This window comes from Dermacentor variabilis, chromosome 3 (genome assembly GCF_050947875.1).
Source record: "Dermacentor variabilis isolate Ectoservices chromosome 3, ASM5094787v1, whole genome shotgun sequence".
Lineage (NCBI taxonomy): Eukaryota > Metazoa > Arthropoda > Arachnida > Ixodida > Ixodidae > Dermacentor > Dermacentor variabilis.
The window spans coordinates 134327300-134346632 of NC_134570.1; the positions used below are offsets into that span (position 1 = coordinate 134327300).

General features: G+C 45.5%; 1 protein-coding gene and 1 long non-coding RNA gene across 5 annotated transcripts in view; one reads left to right on the plus strand and one right to left on the minus strand.

Annotated features, from left to right (window-relative positions):
• The window catches only part of LOC142576299 (uncharacterized), a 119354-nt gene that overhangs the window by 83523 nt on the left and 16498 nt on the right, over window positions 1-19333 (minus strand). For all 4 annotated transcript variants that reach the window (XR_012826824.1, XM_075686359.1, XM_075686358.1 and 1 more), the window contains one exon: window positions 4830-4897. The gene's annotated coding sequence lies outside the window, so the exon portion shown is untranslated. The remainder of the gene's footprint in view (window positions 1-4829; window positions 4898-19333) is intronic.
• On the plus strand, window positions 10211-14032 carry LOC142576298 (uncharacterized). Its single transcript, XR_012826823.1, has 2 exons — window positions 10211-10463; window positions 13633-14032. It is a non-coding gene; the product is annotated as an uncharacterized LOC142576298 (long non-coding RNA).

Below are 19333 nucleotides of genomic sequence, written 5' to 3' on the forward strand. Positions count from 1 at the left end.
TTCAAAATCGAAACCGAAACTAGTTTTATTGGCGAGAAGTCCAAGTCAAATCCAAAGCCACATTAAGCATGAAATCACGTGATTGCAGTTCCGCCATTTTGGCTTTGTGTCGTGGTCGCGTTGTTCACTCGCTGCCTTTCTCTTCGACAACGACGAGTTTTCATCCGCAGGACACGATGGAAACGCAAGTGAAAAAACGCAAAACTCTTTCCCTTGAGCAAAAAGCTCAAATAATCGCCCAAGCAGAAAGCGGAAGGAAGAAAGCGGCAATTGCTGAAGACTTCGGAATTCCTGCAAGTTCGCTGTCAACGATTCTAGGCAATAAGGACAGCGTGAGAATGGCACTTGCTTCAGGCACATCCTCGAAGCACAAAAAGGTGACGCGGCCCCTCCATGAAGAGTTGGACAAAGCAGTGCATGCGTGGTTTGTGGAAGCACGAGCCAGCAACGTCCCCCTGTCCGGAAGCATCGTCCAGCAGAAAGCCTTGAACTATGCATGCCTACTTGGCATTGATGATTTTAAAGCCAGCATTGGCTGGCTAAACCGTTTCAAGGCCCGCCATAACATCGTTGGAAAAGTGTTGTGCGGCGAGTCAATGTCAGCAGACGTGGACGGAGCAGCTGCTTGGAAGGCGAGTAACATGGCCGGAATTTTAAGCAACTTCGCGCCTGCAGACATTTACAACGCCGACGCACCGGGCTATTCTACGAGATGTTGCCGGCTAGGACGCTCGACTTCAAGGGGCAGCGCTGTCACGGCGGCAAACACAGCAAAAAACGCATCACAGTGCTGCTTTGCACAAACATGGATGGCTCGGACAAGCGTCCGCCGTTAGTCATAGGCAAAAGTGCCAAGCCGCGCTGTTTTAAGGGAACTCGTAGCCTACCTGTGCAGTACAAGGCGAACAACAAGTCATGGATGACCCGCGCTATTTTCACCGAGTGGATGATGGCATTCGACCGCGACATGAAGCGGCAGGGCCGTAAAGTTTGCTTGCTTTTGGACAATTGTTCAGCGCATCACTCCGACGAAGTCAAGCTCACTAACACGGAGCTGAGGTTTTTCCCTCCCAATTGCACGTCTGTCTTACAGCCTCTCGATCAGGGCGTGATTCTTAGCCTGAAGCGCGCTTACCGCGGGAGGTTAATTCAGCGGCTGCTTTTTAACACTGAAACCGGCCGAGACACGAAGGTGGACTTGTACGTGGCACTGCAGATTATGTCTGCTGCCTGGAGCACACTGGGGCGCTCAGTAATTGTGAACTGTTTCAGGCACGCCGGATTTGCCGAAGGTCGACCCGTACACTCTGCTGGCCTAACACCAGGCGTTACAGACGACGACGAAGAGGCGTCACCGGCTCCGGGGATCGCGGCCGCCTGGAAAACGCTGGGAGAAATAGGAACCGTGCCGCCTAATCTCGAGCTCGACGAATACATCGGCGCTGACGCTTGTGTTGTTGTTCACGAAGATGTGAGTGATGAGCAGATCATAAAAGCTGCCCGGAATGATAAGGACTCTTCCGATGAAGAAGACGACGACGTACAGGAAGCGCCGGCTGCGGCAACCGCCGTACAGGTGATGGACGCTTTTGATGTCATCAGGAATTTCGTTGCTGTCCGAGACGACGATGTTGCAATGGGTTTGCTGACCGAGTGCGAAAATCGCGTGACGGCGTTGCTCGCCGTGAAGCGTAAGCAAACCAAGCTTACAGATTTTTGGCATTAAACGCCTTTGCTGCTGCTTGGGCAATTCTTTCTGCGTTTCACGTCAAATTTTTGCGATAACGAAGTTCTGCGAGAACGAATTTTTTTTCGTGCACCGTGAATTTCGTTATAGCGGGATTCAACTGTACCATAACTACAACCCAACGCTATCATGTCTGTAGGTTGGAAGTTGTAAAGTTGTACTTTACGATATTCCTGACATATTTTACTTTGAGAGATTCAATTAGTTCAGTAACCTCACGCTATATGTAGGGCCTGCGTGGTTGGGTATGCGTGGTTTGGACCGATTTTTGCCGAAACGATGGTCGACACTGGACGCGGGACATGGGACGCCGGATTTTCTGTGACACAGGGCCCTTAACCCTTTGATGGATGATGGGACACAGAGGTCCCACTTGACGCGCTCACTTTCTTTCTAGATTGAACGCAAAATCAAAACGTATTACGGCATTGAGTGATGTGGCTCCCTCTATGAGACTTCGAAGAAAACATTCATAGCTGTTTTCTGCACTTAGCAACAGATGGAGCCACAAATTCCGTCAGTTTTGTTTTCTTCAGTTTGTGGATCCACTTCGTGATTTTCTCCTGTTTTCAAAGCTGCGTGAACTGCTATGAGATGCCTGGTAAGTAAGTTTACCTATTTCTTGCACTATAACAATGTTGAGAGAAAAATAAGGGCGCAATAGTTATCATTTTCGGGCAAAAATAATGTTGCCTGTATGAATCTTGCGGCAGTGGTCTGTTTTGATGCCTGTAGTGTTAGGCTTAGCGAGTCTAGGGTGTGCGCAAACATGACGCTGGAGCTGAATGCCACGATTTATTTTTTTTTGCGTAGGAGAACGAAAAAACCTGAGTCGGGAAGAAGCCTTGGAGCTTTATTTTAGTTTACCGGACAAGTCGAATGACAGCGCCGATGAGTACTGCGATAGTTCTGATGAGGAAGACTTTGTGCTTGGAAGCGCTGAGAGCAGCGAAGAGGACGACGTTTCGCCACCTCTGCCTGTTCCCACGACAAGCAAGCGCAAAAAAATTGCGCGCAAGCCTTACTCAGGAAAAAGAACAAAACCAAAAAAAGTCAAGAAGCTCCCTGAAGGGTCAGGTGATGATAATACAGCCAGCCAGTGGGACATGTCCAAATTCATTGCGACGATTCCGACAAATCATAATGCATCTGGATCGCAGAAGATCTTGGAAAGAAGCACTGCCATTGAAGCATTCATGCTTTACTTCGATGAGGACGTGATCAAACATATCGTGGATCAAACAAACTTGTATGCAGCAACAACCAACCGGAAACGATGGACGACACTCACGTGCTTGGAGCTTCGTGCCTACCTTGGAGTCCTCATTTTGATGAGTGTAAATCGCATGCACCACCTGCAAATGTACTGGTGCTCAGACAGCTTATTTCATGTGAAAGAAATCGCCCAAGTGATGACCTACAAACGATTTCAACACATAACAAACTGCCTGCACCTCAACGACAATGAAGAAATGCCCGACTACGGCTCAAAAGATTTTGACCGTGCATACAAAGTTCGGCCATTGATGGAGATGATGAACGAGAGGTTCCAGGCCCACTACTCGCCATCCAGTCACCTCGCTGTCAATTAGAGCATGATTCTGTTCAAAGGCCGCTCAAGCATGAAACAATACATGCCAATGAAACCAAAAATCAAGAGAGGATACAAAGTTTGGCCTCTAGCGGATTCTGAGACGGGCTATCTCCTCAAGTTCTAGCTCTACGAAGGAAAGAGTATGCAGAAGCCAGAAGACAGAACCTTGGGCGAACACGTTGTCCTGACTTTGGCCGATGGTGCCGTCCCTGCTGGCTCGCAGTTATTTTTTGATAATTTCTTCAGCTCCACTAAGCTGCTTCAAGAGCTGCGAGAGAAAGACATCCTTGCTTGTGGCACATTTAGAGTGAACAAGAGGGATCTGCCATCCGAAGTCAAAGTTGACAACAAGCTGGAGCGAGGGTCCTACATTTGGAGGAAGAAGGCTGATGTGGTAGCCTACCAATGGCGAGACTCTAAAAATGTGCACATCATGTCCAACTATCATGACCCAGAAAGCGTCGTGCAGGTCCAGCGAACCCTTCAAAACGGGAAGAGAAAGGAAGTGGACTGTCCATGTGTTGTGAAAGAATACAACGCATGGATGGGAGGGGTTGATAAATTTGACCAGAAAAGGAATGCCTATCCAGCGGACCGCCGTTCAAAGCGCTGGTGGAGCCGTATCTTTTACTTCATTTTGGACGCAGCGGTGGTCAATGCTTTCATTCAAATTTCCTCCATGAGTCCTGTCACCTATCTGCAGTTCCGCCTGATGCTTGGGCGTCTCCTGATTGCCCAAAACACGTTTCGAAAATCGAAAACAACGCTGAAAGCCCACTACAACAAGAAAGGCAAGAAGAATGGGCGCGCAATGAGTGGTGTACCAGATGAGCTCCGATTTGCCGGAAATGGTCACCACCCCGTCCTCACTGGGAAACGACTGCGGTGCCGGTGGTGCTCTACAAAGCAGAAGGAAGTGCGCACCAAATACCTCTGCAAAATGTGCAATGTGCCACTATGCGTCACTTACTTTGGCCCGTTTCACTGCTGCTGACAATTTGACTGAAGTGGATGGTGGGACATACCCTGTCCCACATAGTGAATACATGCTATGTGGTTAGTGGGACATACGCTGTCCCACTTTTTTCTCTTTTGTAAGCAGACAGTTTCCACTCGTGTTTGTTTTGTTTGTAATAAAACTGCCCCAGAAAGCCTATGGTGATGAAAAATTGCGCCTAAATTACTTGTTCTCTTTGCATCCATCAAAGGGTTAATGCTATCATGTAAAAATGTCACTATCAAAGTATCTCCTGTCTCTGTTCCATTTTGGCCCCAGCAGGGATTCAGGTAAAAATTGGATGTTGGTATACGCGGGAAGGGGCACATGTGAAGAATTGGGAAGATGTCTTTCTGACTGGTCCTCTCAGTATATATCCGTGTTAGCATACTGTGTTTCTTCCCTGTAAATCAAGAACACCGCTGAAAATATTCCATGTTCAGTTTCCTGCTCCATCAATAAACAAGCAGCATAAGAGACTCCGCACTCACCATACCACACACAGTACTGGTCAGCAGGCAGACAGGTCTTCACACTTCACTGCATTTGGCATGCTGTCCTGCATGTCACAATGCAAATGAAAATATCAGCGAACATTCAGGATAAGATTTACAATGTGCACCTCATTTAAATTATTGTTACAGTCGACTCTCATTACAACAGGCCCTGATAATCTGAAAAAAAAATTCCGTTTTATCTAAAGTCCGTAATATCCGAAACGCATCGCTTCCGAAACTTTGGTCACGATGTGCAACAATGTTATTGCAAAGAATGAGTAATGAGCATCCAAAGTGAAAGACAAACAAAAGAAAGTCACAGTTTCACCTGATAGGCAAAGCATCGATTGCAATAACAAATTAGTAAATAGCTATGCGAAGTAAGGATAGTAGTTTTTTTCAGCCGTATAAAGTTGCAAGCATTCACTTACTAACTAAAGTAACAAGCATGTTGTCACGCGCGCACAGGTAAAAATGAACACATCTCGCCCGATGACCGCGAAAAGTCGCTGTTAAAACATTGCAGTGAGGAAGCGCGGCAGCTGCAGCGAGCGAATTGACCTTCGTACTGTCTCTCGCTTCAACATGAAGTAAACATCGAAAGCACAGCGCATGCGAAGCTACCAGCACTGGCCGCACTTTGTCCACATCGCAGATCACTTTCAAGATATGGCACGCGGGCGTCCGCACTGTAGGCAGCAGCCACCGGAGTAGAAAACCGCTCTCCCTTGCCCCTCCCCCCCCCCCCCCCGTTGCCTTGCACGCAAATGAAGACAGCACGTGCGATATTGAGGTGTGATCATCAGCTGACACAAGCAACCCGTGTCAACACGGCAAAAATCCGTTTTATACACCCGATTTCGTCCACTGCAGCCGATAGTCCATTAAAAGTGAACTTAGTTGCATCAATAAAATAGGTAGGGCAAACTAAGGTTGAAATATGGTTTGCTATATCCGAAAGTGTTGTACGCGGACCCGTTGTAACAAATGTGGACTGTATAATGTGTTTAACAGCAGTTCCAAAAATCTTTTCCATAACAACAAAAATGTCAAGTGCGCAGAATGCAACATTGGGATCTTGCCACTATCACAAAGTAGATGTGCCTGTGAGTGAGCGCAGGAAACGTGTGGAACAGTTTTGTGGGCAACACGCACCTGACTGCTGGTCTCATGCAGTTTGCTACTTTACTTGGCAAATGGGATGCGTTAACCATATAAAAATTCCCAGCAAAAAGAACCTTCATTCCTCGTAATGATTACAGGGAATCTAATGCATATTGCCCCATGGAAACATTTGAGCCGTCCTGAATATTTGGTACCACACCAGCCTACTGTATTTTTCAATTCATCAGCCCCTTCTTCTAGCCTGTTATAGAATTTTTTTAAAAAAGACGTCCTGTAAAGCTAAGTGCAACTAGCGAAACCTAGGGTTGGACACGGAAAGCAAACAACGCTGCAAATGGGACTAAAGAAGAACACGTAAGATCTCACTACCAAGTGAGAGGTTTATTTTCCAAAAAGAGGCTTATAAACATTGTGACAAGCAGCGAGCCCCGGATATTTTCAAGACTTTTTGCTAATTATTTCAGCGCAGCACCATGTGTCAGCATTCCATGTGTAGAGCTAAGCAATAGAGAAATCATTTACGTTAGCAACTAAGGCATGCAATGTACATCAAGCTTGGTCAGTAATTCCTTGTTTTTCCTATTTATTTCCTTTCCTTTTTTCCACCCTTTATAAGGTTTATAAGCCACCTTTCATGAAAGAAACCTTTTAGTTGGTAGTCAGCGCACCATTTTGTGCCTTATTCAATCTTGTTTGTAGGGCTGTTTGTTTTCTATATCATGTACCAACTAGCTCACTAACTTGCATTATTGTAAGTAAATTTGAGGCTACAAAAAAACAAAAAACAAAGCCCCATTTCTGATAGTGCAGATGTAAAGTCACGTGTCTGCAACATCTCAGAACTGAATCTCAATACCGAAGCTAAAGAAAGATGTCATTACTGCTTGCAGCAGCTTCAGCAGCACAACTGTGAGGTTCTCGAATTTGCGCCATACCCATTTACCAACATGTGCCTATATTGTCTGCTAGACTACTATGTAAAGATTGTGAATTTTAAAATTGGGCAACCACTAGCACTGTAGTTTGACCAAGGTCACTTCAACTTTATTCAAGTTAGTTAATTCGGGTTTAATGGCGCAAAAGCAACTAAGGCCATGCTGCGCCAGCCACAAGATATTAAGAATTCAAATGTTAAAGCAGTGGAAGGTGCGTTATATTAGAGTCTGTGTAAAAAACCGGTTTCTTCTAGAAAGCTGAACAAGTCAGCGAAAGGCACTAGCGGTTCATCTCCGAGTATTGAGGCGGGGTGTAAAGGTATGTGCAAGTTATAAAGGTTCTGTAAGAGCGTTTGCCTCTGTGTTTCAATATTTGGACATGTCATAATAATGTGCATTACGGTGAGTGGTTCATGGCACTTCTCGCAAGTTGGCGGGTTTTCGTTTTGGAGTAGAAAATTGTGTGTCAGGTGTGTATGCCCGATTCGGAGTCTACATAGGATCGCCTCATAGAAGCGTTGCTGGTGACAGCACGACTTCCATTCTCTAAGCACGGGTTTTATTGTGTGTAACTTGTTATTTGTGCAAGAGTCCCATTCTAGTTGCCACTTTAATGTCAGGGCCTTTTGAATAGCTCGGATACTGTCTTTGTATGGAAGTGTTGTTTGCGTTATACCTTTGTGTGCTGCCATGAACGCGCATCTATCTGCAGCTTCATTCCCTGGTATCCCGACATGGCTTGGGACCCAGCAGAATCGTATGGTTCTTCCGTATTCGTTATAAGCCAACATGTTTAGGATGTCACCAAGTAGGGGTTTGGAAGCGGAGTTAAGGTTTAGAGCTCTGAGTGCGCTTAACGAATCGGTATATATGATAGTATTCGTCTTCTTGTCACTGGTAATTTTTTTAACTGCCGTCCATATTGCGAAAACTTCGGCAGTAAACACTGAAGAAAAACTATTTATCCGAATGCTATTTTGCCAATTTTTCGTAATTATTCCGACACCTACGTATTCTTGTGTTTTGGAGCCGTCGGTGTAAAATTCCGTGTAATGTTTATATTTTTCTTGTATAGCTCGAAACTCTTGTATTATGTGTTCTTGTGGGATGTCTTTTTTCTTTAGATGTGTTAGTGTCCAGTCACATAGCTGTGAAAAGTTGTACCATGGTGGCAATCTTGGTGGCCTTTCCGCAACCTGCAGGGCCTCGTGAGGAACATCAGAAGCCTGACAGTATTCTTCGTATCGTAAGATTAGTGGCCGAATCATGTTCGGTTTGCTTGTGTAGTGTATCCTTGATATGCACTGTGTAACGATGTTATAGCATATATGTTGTGGTGATGATCGAACTCGTAGTACATAGGAAAGTGTAAGCAGTGCTCTGCGTTGCTGTAAGGACGGCTCATTGCAGTCAACATATAAACTTTGGACAGGCGATGTTCTATAGGCACCGCTTGCCAGTCGTAGGCCGAGATTATGAACTGGATCGAGTCGCTTGATGTATGACTGCCTAGCTGCACCATAAACTACACTACCGTAGTCGAGGATGCTACGTACGAGGGACCGGTATATACGTAGTAGACAAGTTCGGTCAGATCCCCAGTGCTTGTGTGATAGCACCTTGAGGATATTTAATGCTTTATTTGCTTTACTTTTAGTTGTGTTAATGTGGGCCAGGAAGTTCAGCTTTGTGTCAAACGTTACGCCTAGAAATTTATAGTGTTCTTTGACCGGCAAGGTTGTACCATGCAATGTGAGAACTGGGTTCAAGTGTAATCCTCGTTTCTGGGAGAAGAGAACTGTAACAGTTTTGTCCGTTGAAAAACGGAATCCATTTTTGTCAGCCCATTGTGTAAGGTTATTTATGGTTATTTGTAGTTGTCTTTCGCAAGTGGATAGATTTGAGGCGCGGCAAGCAACTTGCAGATCGTCGACATATATGGAGTGCATAACAGAGGATGGTATGATCTTATTAACAGAGTTCATTTTGATTATGAAGAGTGTCGTGCTCAGAATACAACCCTGTGGAACGCCATTTTCCTGTGTAAATGTACGTGAAAGTATTGCGCCGAGACGCACCTGAAATGTTCTATTTGCCATAAAATCAGATAGACAGTTTAGCATTCTGCCACGGACTCCCAAGCCAGCCAGGTCTCTTAAAATTCCATACCTCCACGTGGTATCATACGCTTTCTCTAGATCGAAAAATACTGTGAGACAGTGTTGTTTGTGTAGAAACGCTTTACGTATTTCATGTTCCAGTCGTACGAGGTGGTCAGTTGTCGAGCAGCCCTTTTTGTATCCGCACTGGTGCACGTCTATTAAGTTCCTTGATTCAAGGATGAATGTGAGCCTTATGTTGATGATACTTTCGTAGGATTTGGCTAGGCAGCTTGTTAAGGCAATGGGCCTGTAGCTACTTGGGGACGTTGCGGGTTTACCTGATTTCAAAAAAGGCACTATTACTGCATTTTTCCAGTCTGTAGGCATTACTCCAGATTCCCAGATTTTGTTGAAAAATTTAAGAAGTGTTTCTGCTGATGCTTGAGATAGGTGTGCCAACATTGTGTAGTAGACACGGTCAAGACCTGTTGCTGTTTTTTTACCGGCCGAGAGAACCCTGTTCAGTTCTTGCATTGTGAGGACGTTATTATAAGGTTCCTTTGAAGCCCCAGTGGTGGGCAGTCTTTGTTTCTCCGCCGATTCTTTATATTTTAAGAATGTTGTTGTTGATGTTGAGTTTAATGGCGCATAAGCAACTAAGGCCATCATGCGCCAACAGCAAGGTATAATGTAGGGAAAAGCTGGGTAACCTCAAAAGGTCCTTTTCTGATAGAGGACCCCGAGGATTCCAACAAATTAAATAAACACCTCAGCGTTCTTCTCAGACATGAGAAGGTGGATGAGGTGTGTCACTAGATGTGAAAGAGAACAGGGTCAAGCTTTACAATTTTTCGAGAAAACCGGTTTCTTTTAAAAAGCTAAATACATGAATTGTGCCAACCAGTGCATCTTCGCTTGAAATCAATGAAGGATGAAAAGGAATGCGTTCGCTGTAAAATGGCGTAAAATATTTTTTTCTCAATGTCTCAAGTCGTCTGCAGGAGAGTAAAATGTGGGTTACTGTAAGTTCGTCTCCGCATTTGTCACAAACAGGCTTGTCTTTTTTTGTCAGCAAGTAATTATGGGTGAGGTGTGTGTGTCCAATGCGGAGTCGACATAAGACAACTTCAATAAAACGTTCTTGGTGTGAACATGACTTCCACTCTTCAATGATGGGTTTTACAAGGCGTAGCTTATTCTTCGTTTGGTTGTTCCATGCGGACTGCCATTTTTCTTTCAGTTTATGGCACACTAATTTCATGCAATCTCTGTAAGGAATTCTTATGTTTTTGATTTGCTTATTTCGAGCTTTCGCTGCACTCTCGTCTGCTTTCTCATTTCCACAGATTCCTACGTGGCTCGGCACCCAACAAAATTTGATGTTTTGTCCCCGCCTCGCGGCTTCTGTTATGTTGTGTAGGATGTCACCGATTATTGGCAGAACTGCATTCCTAGGCTGAAGTGCTGTAAGCATACTTAGTGAGTCTGTATAAATGATGCTGTTTTCAATGTTTTCATGTAATATTCTTTCCACAGCCATGGAAATTGCATGACTCTCTGCAGTGAGAATTGATGCACATTGCGGCAGCCGTACTATTTCTTCCCAGCTATTCTGTATCACAGCACATCCCACGTAGTGTGCAGCTTTGGAACCATCGGTGTAAAATGCTGTGTATTCCACATATTTTTCTTTTAGTGCTAAATATTCTTGTAATATATGTTTCTGCGGCGTTAGTTTTTTCTGAAAACGTGTTAATGATAAGTCACAAACAGAAGGCAAGCAATACCATGGTGGCAGTGGATCAGGTTTCTGGGCAATATTAGGCAGTGTGTCCGTTACATGTAACTCTTGTAATTTCTCTTCAAAACGGAGAAGGAGTGGTCTGATAGCCTGGGGTTTGTTTGTGAATAATATTCTAGATGGGCATTTGTTAACTATTGGGTAACATATATGTTTTGGCAAGGAACGGATTTTTAGAACATACGAGCATGTCAGCATGCTTCTTCTGTCGGCAAGTGGGGGTTCGTTAGTTTCTACATACAAACTGGTTATGGGCGACGTCCTGTAGGCACCAGTTGACAAGCGTAAACCTAAATTGTGTACTGGGTCCAATCGTTTCAAATATGATGATCTGGCAGAGCCATACACTATACACCCATAGTCTAAGGAGGAGCGTATGACGGAGCGGTATATTTGTAGAAGGCATGCCCTATCAGAGCCCCAGCGTTTCCGTGAAAGGACTTTAAGTATGTTGAGTGCTCTAGAGGCCTTGTTTTTCACCGTGTTTATGTGAGGTAGGAATGTTAGCTTTTTGTCAAATGTAATGCCAAGAAATTTGTGCTCGTTTTTCACTGGGAGTTCGGTTTCATTAAGGTGTAGGGTGGGATCAGCCTGTAAACCTCGTTTCAGTGAGAACATAACGGCCACTGTTTTCTGTGGAGAAAACTGGAACCCATTTTTATCTGCCCATGTTGCTAGTTTGTTTATAGTTAACTGTACTTGCCTCTCGCATGTTGATACGCTTGATGATGTGCAAGCTATCTGGAGATCATCAACGTAAACTGAATACATAATGGATTTCGGAATTATTTGTGCTAGGGAATTCATTTTTACAATAAAGAGTGTAGTGCTTAAGATACACCCTTGTGGTACCCCATTTTCCTGACTGAACTTCCTTGAGAGAGTTGAACCGAGGCGCACATGGAAGGAACGGTTGGACAAAAAGTCACGCAGGCAGTTTAACATCCTGCCGCGAATGCCCAGATCTACTAGGTCGCGGAGAATGCCATACCTCCAGGTAGTATCATAAGCCTTGTCTAGATCAAAAAAGACGGCAAGGCAGTGTTGTCTGTGGATGAATGCCTCTCGAATTGTGTTTTCAAGTCGAATAAGGTGATCAGTTGTAGAGCACGTTTTTTTAAAACCACACTGATGGATGTCGAGTAGTTCACGGGAGTCTAGAATAAACATCAATCTAATATTCAAAATGCTTTCGAAAGATTTCGCCAGACAGCTGGTAAGGGCTATTGGCCTATAACTACCGGGAGATGTCGGTGGCTTTCCGGTTTTCAAAAAGGGTACAATAATAGCTTTTTTCCAGGCCTCCGGTATTTTCCCTTGTAACAGTATCTTGTTAAAAAAATTCAGAAGTGCATTTATAGCGGATTCGGAGAGATGTGCCAGCATTTCATAATGAATTTCATCGGGCCCTGGCGCAGTTTGTTTCCCTGCAGACAGTACTCTAGTGATTTCTTGATGAGTGATTAAACTATTATACGGCTCGTTTGTGCTGCCACTAATCGGAAGCCTTTGCTTTTCAGCCACGTTCTTATATTTCAAAAATGACTGAGTGTAGTGTGAAGAACTAGAGACTGCAACGAAATGTTCTCCTAATATGTTGGCCTGTTCCTCTATACTTGTTTGGATGCCGGGGGTTGTCAGGAGAGGAATTGTAAATGGGGAGTAGCTACCATGAAGCTTACGTACCTGCTCCCACATGTTTTTTGATGTGACTGTGCTATTTATTGATGAAACGTATGCTTGCCATGACGTCTTTTCGGCATTACGGCGGACGTATCGTGCTTTAGCTCGTGCCTTTTTAAAGATTAGGAGGTTTTCCTGAGTGGGATATCGGCGAAGGACACCCCAGGCTTTATTTTGTTTTCGCTTTGCTTCTTTGCATTCCCGAGTCCACCACACCTTGTGATTTTGTCTCACCACTCCTGAAGTCTGGGGGATAGCTAAACGGGCAGCGGCTAAAATACAGGTTCTGAATTGTTCATTGAGATCATCGACACTAAGGTCTTCAGAAAAAACTTCATCTAGATTGGCTTTTTCTCTAAACAGTGTCCAGTCAGCTGCTTGGAGTTTCCATCGTCGTGGTTTGTTTGGAATGATTGCAGGTGAGGATGGAAGAGTGATTTTAACTGGTAGATGATCGCTTCCATATAGGTTATCTATGACGTCCCATTTAAAATCGTTAAAAATACAAGGTGAACTAAAAGATAAATCGATACAGCTCATCTTTCCTGAGCTTGGGGAGCAGTATGTTGATTTGCCAGAATTCAACAAACAAACATTATTGCTTAAAATAAAATCTTCTATAATTTGTCCTCTTACGTCTGCTTTCTCGCTTCCCCAAAAACTGGAATGCGCATTAAAATCCCCAACTACCAGATAGGGTTCTGGTAATTGTTGGAACAGGTCCTCTAACTCATGAAGGGTTATTTTTAGGTGTGGTTCTAAATACACAGAGCACACCGTAATCGTTTTGTATGAGAGCAAAGTGGCTGCCACAGCTTCGAATTTGGTTTTTATTTTGACTTCACGAGCTGCAATGCCACTTTGTACAATGATGGCTACCCCTCCTGAGAGCCTGTTTGCTTGCTCTCGGTCACGGCGAAAGACTTTGTATTTTTTTAGTACATTTGTATGCTGAGGACCTAAGTTCGTTTCCTGTAGGCACATTGCTACAGGAGAGAAAGAATTTATTATCTCTTTTATATCACTAAAATTATTTAGGAGTCCTCTGCAATTCCAGTGTATTAGGAACGCCATATTGATTTATGTGTGTGGGGTCGGGATACGTTTAATTGGTTTTCGCCCCGTGATTCGGGGGTTTTCTTTACACGCAGTATCCAAGGAGTTCCGCCGTCCCTGTGACGTTGACGGCACGGAACCACCCTGGCTCGTCTCCATTACCTCATCAGAGGCGCTGGAGGATAGTGCAGACTGCACGTCGGCACTTTTTTCAGACCTCTCCACGTGGGCAGAGGCCTTGAGGCTTGCCAACTCGAGGGACGGCATAGCCTGCTTTGCGGCTGGTGGAGCAGCGTGAGCTGCTCCCACCGGGGGCGAGGATGGCTCCGTCCCAGCCTCACTATGTGTGGTCTGGGCAGGTGCCGGAGGCCGGTGTGGTGGATCGCCCTGTCGCACCACATCGGCGAAGTTCATGTTCGGTTTCAGTGAAAACGTGTTTTTAACTAGGATGCGGTTTCTAGCCTCTTTGAATGAAATGTTCTCAATTGTTTTCAATGTAATGATTTCTTTTTCTCTCTTCCATGAGGGACAAGATCTGGAGTATGCAGCATGCTCTCCTTCACAGTTCGCGCAGCGAGGTGCTGCTTCGCATATTTCAGAAGCATGGTCTTTGGATGCGCATTTCGCGCAGGTTTTGCGACCACGGCAACTCTGGGAGCCATGGCCAAATCTCTGACAGTTGAAGCAACGTCGAGGGTTCGGTATGTATGGGCGAACTGCAACTTTCGTATACCCAACTTCAATTGTCTCTGGAAGTGTGCAGCAAGTGAAAGTCAAAATTAGATGCTTGGTAGGTAACTCTTTGTTGTCTTTTCTTATTTTAATTCTCTGAACGTTGCTGACATTTTGTTCGGAAAGCCCATTTAGCATTTCTTCTTCGGAGGGATCCAAAAAGTCAATTTCGGAAATCACCCCACGCACTGTGTTCAGCGATCTGTGGGTTGAAATTAGGACGGGGATGTCTTCAAACGACACGATATTAGCAAGTTTGCACACTTGAGCTTTGCTTTGGATTTCTAGCAGTAAGTCACCACTAGCGAGCTTTGTTACTTTATAGTTGGTGCCTATGGCTTCTTTCAGACATCTTGCTACTGTGAACGGGGATATTTTTCTAGCCGGTTTTTCTGGCTTTTCACTGTGTATAACGTGATACTTAGGGAAGATTTCTTTGGTTTTTTGAAAAAAATCAGCTGTGACATCGGTCCGCCCTCTTTTGTGAGGGCGATCTGGTTTGGAGAGAGGAGGTGCCATGGGAAAAATGTATTATTCGGCCGCGGTGCCAGCCACCCACCATGGAGCCCTACAAGGGGACGGGAGAGGAACTTGTAAGCAAGTCCTCCCCACGCCACCTGTACAGCGCAACTATAACCAAATATGGCTGAACTCAGGACAGCTCGCCACACAAGGTTAACCCTAGCCACCAAGGAAAAAAGGGGAAACGCAAGAAGAGATGAGGAGATAGGAGAGTTGTGAGAAAGGAGATAGGAAAGTGAAAGATATAGGGGAGGACAGGAAAAGGCGACTGCCGATTTCCCCCGGTCGGGTCAGGCCGGAGGTGCCGTCTACGTGAAGCAGAGGCCAAAGGAGTGTGTTGCCGCCGCTGGGGGGCCGTAGAGGTCCAAGCACCCGGCATTGACTCAACTCCCAGGATCCCCTTTTCCCCGGACACGGCTAAGCCGCGCACGACTACACGCGGGAGGGTCCAACCCTCGTGTGCTCGGGTACGTGGTGTCGCAACACACCAAACGCCTGCTTGCGCAGACGCCCCTGCGGGGTATATTTTAAGAATGAATTTGAATAGTGTGCTGAGCTAGAAATGTTGTAAAAGTGTTCACCTAATAAGTTGGCCTGGTCCTGTAGTGTTGTTTGTGTGCCTGGACATGTAAGTAGTGGTATAGTGTATGATGAGTACTCTCCTCTAAATTTTCTCACCTGGTCCCACATTCGTTTTGATGTGACGGTACTATTGATTGAACTTATGTATTTTCGCCATGATAATTTCTCCGCAATTCTTCGAATAAAACGTGCTTTCGCTTTGGCCTGTTTGAAATATAAAAGGTTGCTATAAGTGGGGTACCTACGTAGGATTCCCCAGGCCTTATTTTGCTTCTTTCTGGCTTCGGTACACTCCGTAGTCCACCAGGGAGTTAGCCTTTTGTGTACAATACCTGATGACTGCGGTATTGCTTTTTCTGCTGCAGAGATTATGACCTGAGTGATTTTTTTGTTAAGTTCGTCAATGTTTTGTTCTTCTGAAAAGACAACTTCCAGTTTCGCGTTTTCCATAAAAAGCGGCCAGTCAGCAAGCTGTAATTTCCACTGGCGTGGCCTAGTGACTAAGGTTGGAGGTGATGATAAATATTTGATGATTGCGGGCAAGTGATCACTGCCATAAGACTTGTCGAGGGTTTCCCATTTAAGATCATTAAAAAGAGATGGTGAGCAAAAAGCTAAATCTATACAACTAAAAGTGCGGGAAGTCGGTGAAAAGTATGTCGGTGCACCTGAATTTAAAAGGCAGGTATCATTTGACAGAATAAAACCTTCAACCATTTGCCCTGTTTGGTCAGTTTTGATACTGCCCCAAAGAGTACCGTGAGCATTAAAATCCCCCACTAAAACAAATGGCTCCGGTAATTGACCTGTTATATTTTCTAAGTCTTTAGTGGTAAAATGGGTGTGGGGTGGGATATACAGCGAGCAAATGGTGATGGTTTTGTGAGTTATAACAGTGACAGCAACGGCTTCTATGTGACTGGTAATCGGAACTTCTCTAGCTGCAATACCGCCCTGCACAACAATGGCTGCTCCACCCGAAAGCCGGTTCATCTGAGTACGGTCGCGCCGTACAACAGTGAAACCTTTTAAGATATGTTTGTGTTTTTCGCCTAGGTTTGTTTCCTGTAAGCATAAGGCCACAGGAGAGAAGTTAGATAACAGGTCTTTAATGTCACCTAAGTTATGTAAAAGACCTCTACAGTTCCAGTGAATAATAAAAGCCATTGTGGAATTGAAGGGTAAGAAATGGCGTTAACAGTTCAATAGGAGATAGGAAAGATGTTAGGTGACGTAGGTCTTAAGAAGTGTGATACAAAGGAGCGATAACCTTAAGGTTATCGCCTTCTTATTTTGCGTGGTTATTGGGATCTTGTCCCTCTTACCGCGCTCAAGAGAGCGCTTGTCGTTCGGTGTCAATGACACCGGTGCTCTTGTGTCGATCTCCATCGCTCTTTCTGAAGCGCTGGAAGACCGAGAGTTGGGCGCCGAGACACGTGCCTCGGGCCTTGGGGTTCGCTTTATCTTAGGGCCTTGCGGGACTGGTGTTTGCAGGGCCTTGGAAGAGGATGGAGCAGCGTCGGCTGCTTGCATCACGGGGGCGGGAGGAGTCACTGCAGCACCACTGCGCGTGGGCTCGGAGGACTCCGGAGGCCTCTGTGACGCTGCCCCCGACTGCGTCACATCGGCGTAACTTCTTCGCGGAAGGTATGATAGCCGCTTTCTGGCTTCAAAGAACGAAATTTTTTCTTTTACCGTTAGAGCAATGACTTCTTTTTCTTTTTTCCAGCAAGGGCAGGACCGTGAATAAGCTGGGTGATCTCCCTTGCAGTTAACACAATGTGGGGAAGAGGTGCAATTCTCAGATTGGTGTTCGTTGGAGCTGCATTTAGCGCAAGTTGTTTGTCCTCGGCATGCATGTGAAGCATGTCCGAACCTTTGGCACTTAAAACATCGTCTAGGGTTCGGGATATATGCTCTGACATTGACTTTAACATAACCTGCATCGAGTGAAGTAGGCATTTCGCTTGTTCCAAAGGTGAGTATAACATGTTTGGTGGGGATTTCTTGGTTGTTTCTGCGGATTACTATTCTTTGTACTTTTGTCACATTTTGGTCTTGGAAACCCTCAAGGAGTTCCTCATCGCTCAATCCAATAAAGTCTTCTTCAGAAATCACTCCCCGGCTTGTGTTCAGTGTTCTATGTGGTGAAATCGTCACTGTGGCGTCGCCAATACTGGTAAGGTCAGTGAGCTTCACTGCTTGGTCTTTATCATTCAGTTCTAGGAGGAGGTCCCCGCTAGACATTTTGGAGGCTTTGTACGTCGGTCCGATTTTTTCTTTGAGGCATTTGGCTACAAGGAATGGTGAGAGTTTTCTTACTGGCATGTTGCTTTCGCTGTGTACTACATAGAACTTGGGGAAGGATGGAGCGTTGCTCCGAAAGGAGAAATGGAATGGTACTTCGGTGCGGCATCTTTTCAGACGCCGATCATAGACGACAGAGGTTTGTGCTGCCATAGAAAATGAGTATGTTCGGCAACAGCGCCGACCGCCCACCACGGAGCCTAACGAGGGGACGCGGCAGATCTTGTGTACAAGCCTGCACGACGCCAGCCGTACGCCGTCGCTATAACCAAATATGGTGTACCCAAGGTAGGATAGCCACACAAGGTTAACCCTTGCCGCCGTGGAGAAAGGAAGTAAATGGAAGAAAGAAGAAGACAGGAAAGGTCAAAAAGTGAGAGATAAAGACGAAGATTTGAGGTGAGAGAGACAGGAAAGGGCGACTGCCGATTTCCCCCGGGTGGGTCAGTCCGGGGGTGCCGTCTACGTGAAGCAGAGGCCAAAGAGGTGTGTTGCCTCCGCCGGGGGGCCTTAAAGGTCCAAACACCCGGCATCGGCTCAACCCCCAGGATCCCCCTTTCCCCGGACACGGCTAAGCCGCGCACGGCGACACGCGGGAGGGTCCAACCCTCGTGTGCTCGGGTACGTGGTGTCGCAACACACCAAACGCCTGCTGACGCAGACGCCCCTGCGGGGTCAACTTTATTCAAGTCGTCCTAACTAACATCGGCCATTTTACTTGAGAAGCTACAGGATGCGAGGATGCACCTAAAGTGTTCCATCAGCAGTAGTCTCCTACGAAGTTAGGCATCTTTTCTGCTTAAATTAATATGCAATTAGCAGAAACTAAGCTAACTATTAACTGGTGAACAGCTGAACTGACAAACAGTTGCAGTTGAGCAGTGTTGCACAGCGGCTTCAACTGTCAAGATAACTGCCTCCAGTGGTGCGAGTGCGGCATCTAGTACCTACAGCCACCTAATAGTAGCGCTTACAAGGCCGGTCCTGTATAAGGGCTGCATCTCGTCAAAACTGTGAAGAAAAGATTGAGGCCCTTAAGTCTATATGATAGACTGCTGCTCAGTTGACCAACACTTACAGTCTTAGCTGCCATTCCTCAGATACAAGTGCTCATGCAAAAAGTGGCATAATATTGCCCAATTTTACTTTGCCATCAAGAACACGACGTTGAAGGGTTTCCAGCCTGCATTTCATAGTTGCGAAACACATCATGAAAATATGTCAAGTGTGTGTTGCTGTCCATGCAGATAAGGTCGCATGTGCGCTTGTAATTTTTTTATTCGAAAGCATTATACGCCCCATGAAGTGGAAATTCCTGTACAGGCGTTATCATCCGATGGTACCAAAATCCATGTGACTAAGTTAGTTAGTTAATTCGGGTTTAATGGCGCAAAAGCCACTAAGGCCATGCTGCGCCAGCCACAAGATATTAAGAATTCAAATGTTAGAGCAGTGGAAGGTGCGGTATATTAGAGTCTGTGTAAAAAACCGGTTTCTTCTAGAAAGCTGAACAAGTCAGCGAAAGGCACTAGCGGTTCATCTCTGAGTATTGAGGCAGGGTGTAAAGGTATGTGTAAGTTATAAAGGTTCTGTAAGAGCTTTTGCCTCTGTGTTTCAATATTTGGACATGTCATAATAATGTGCATTACGGTG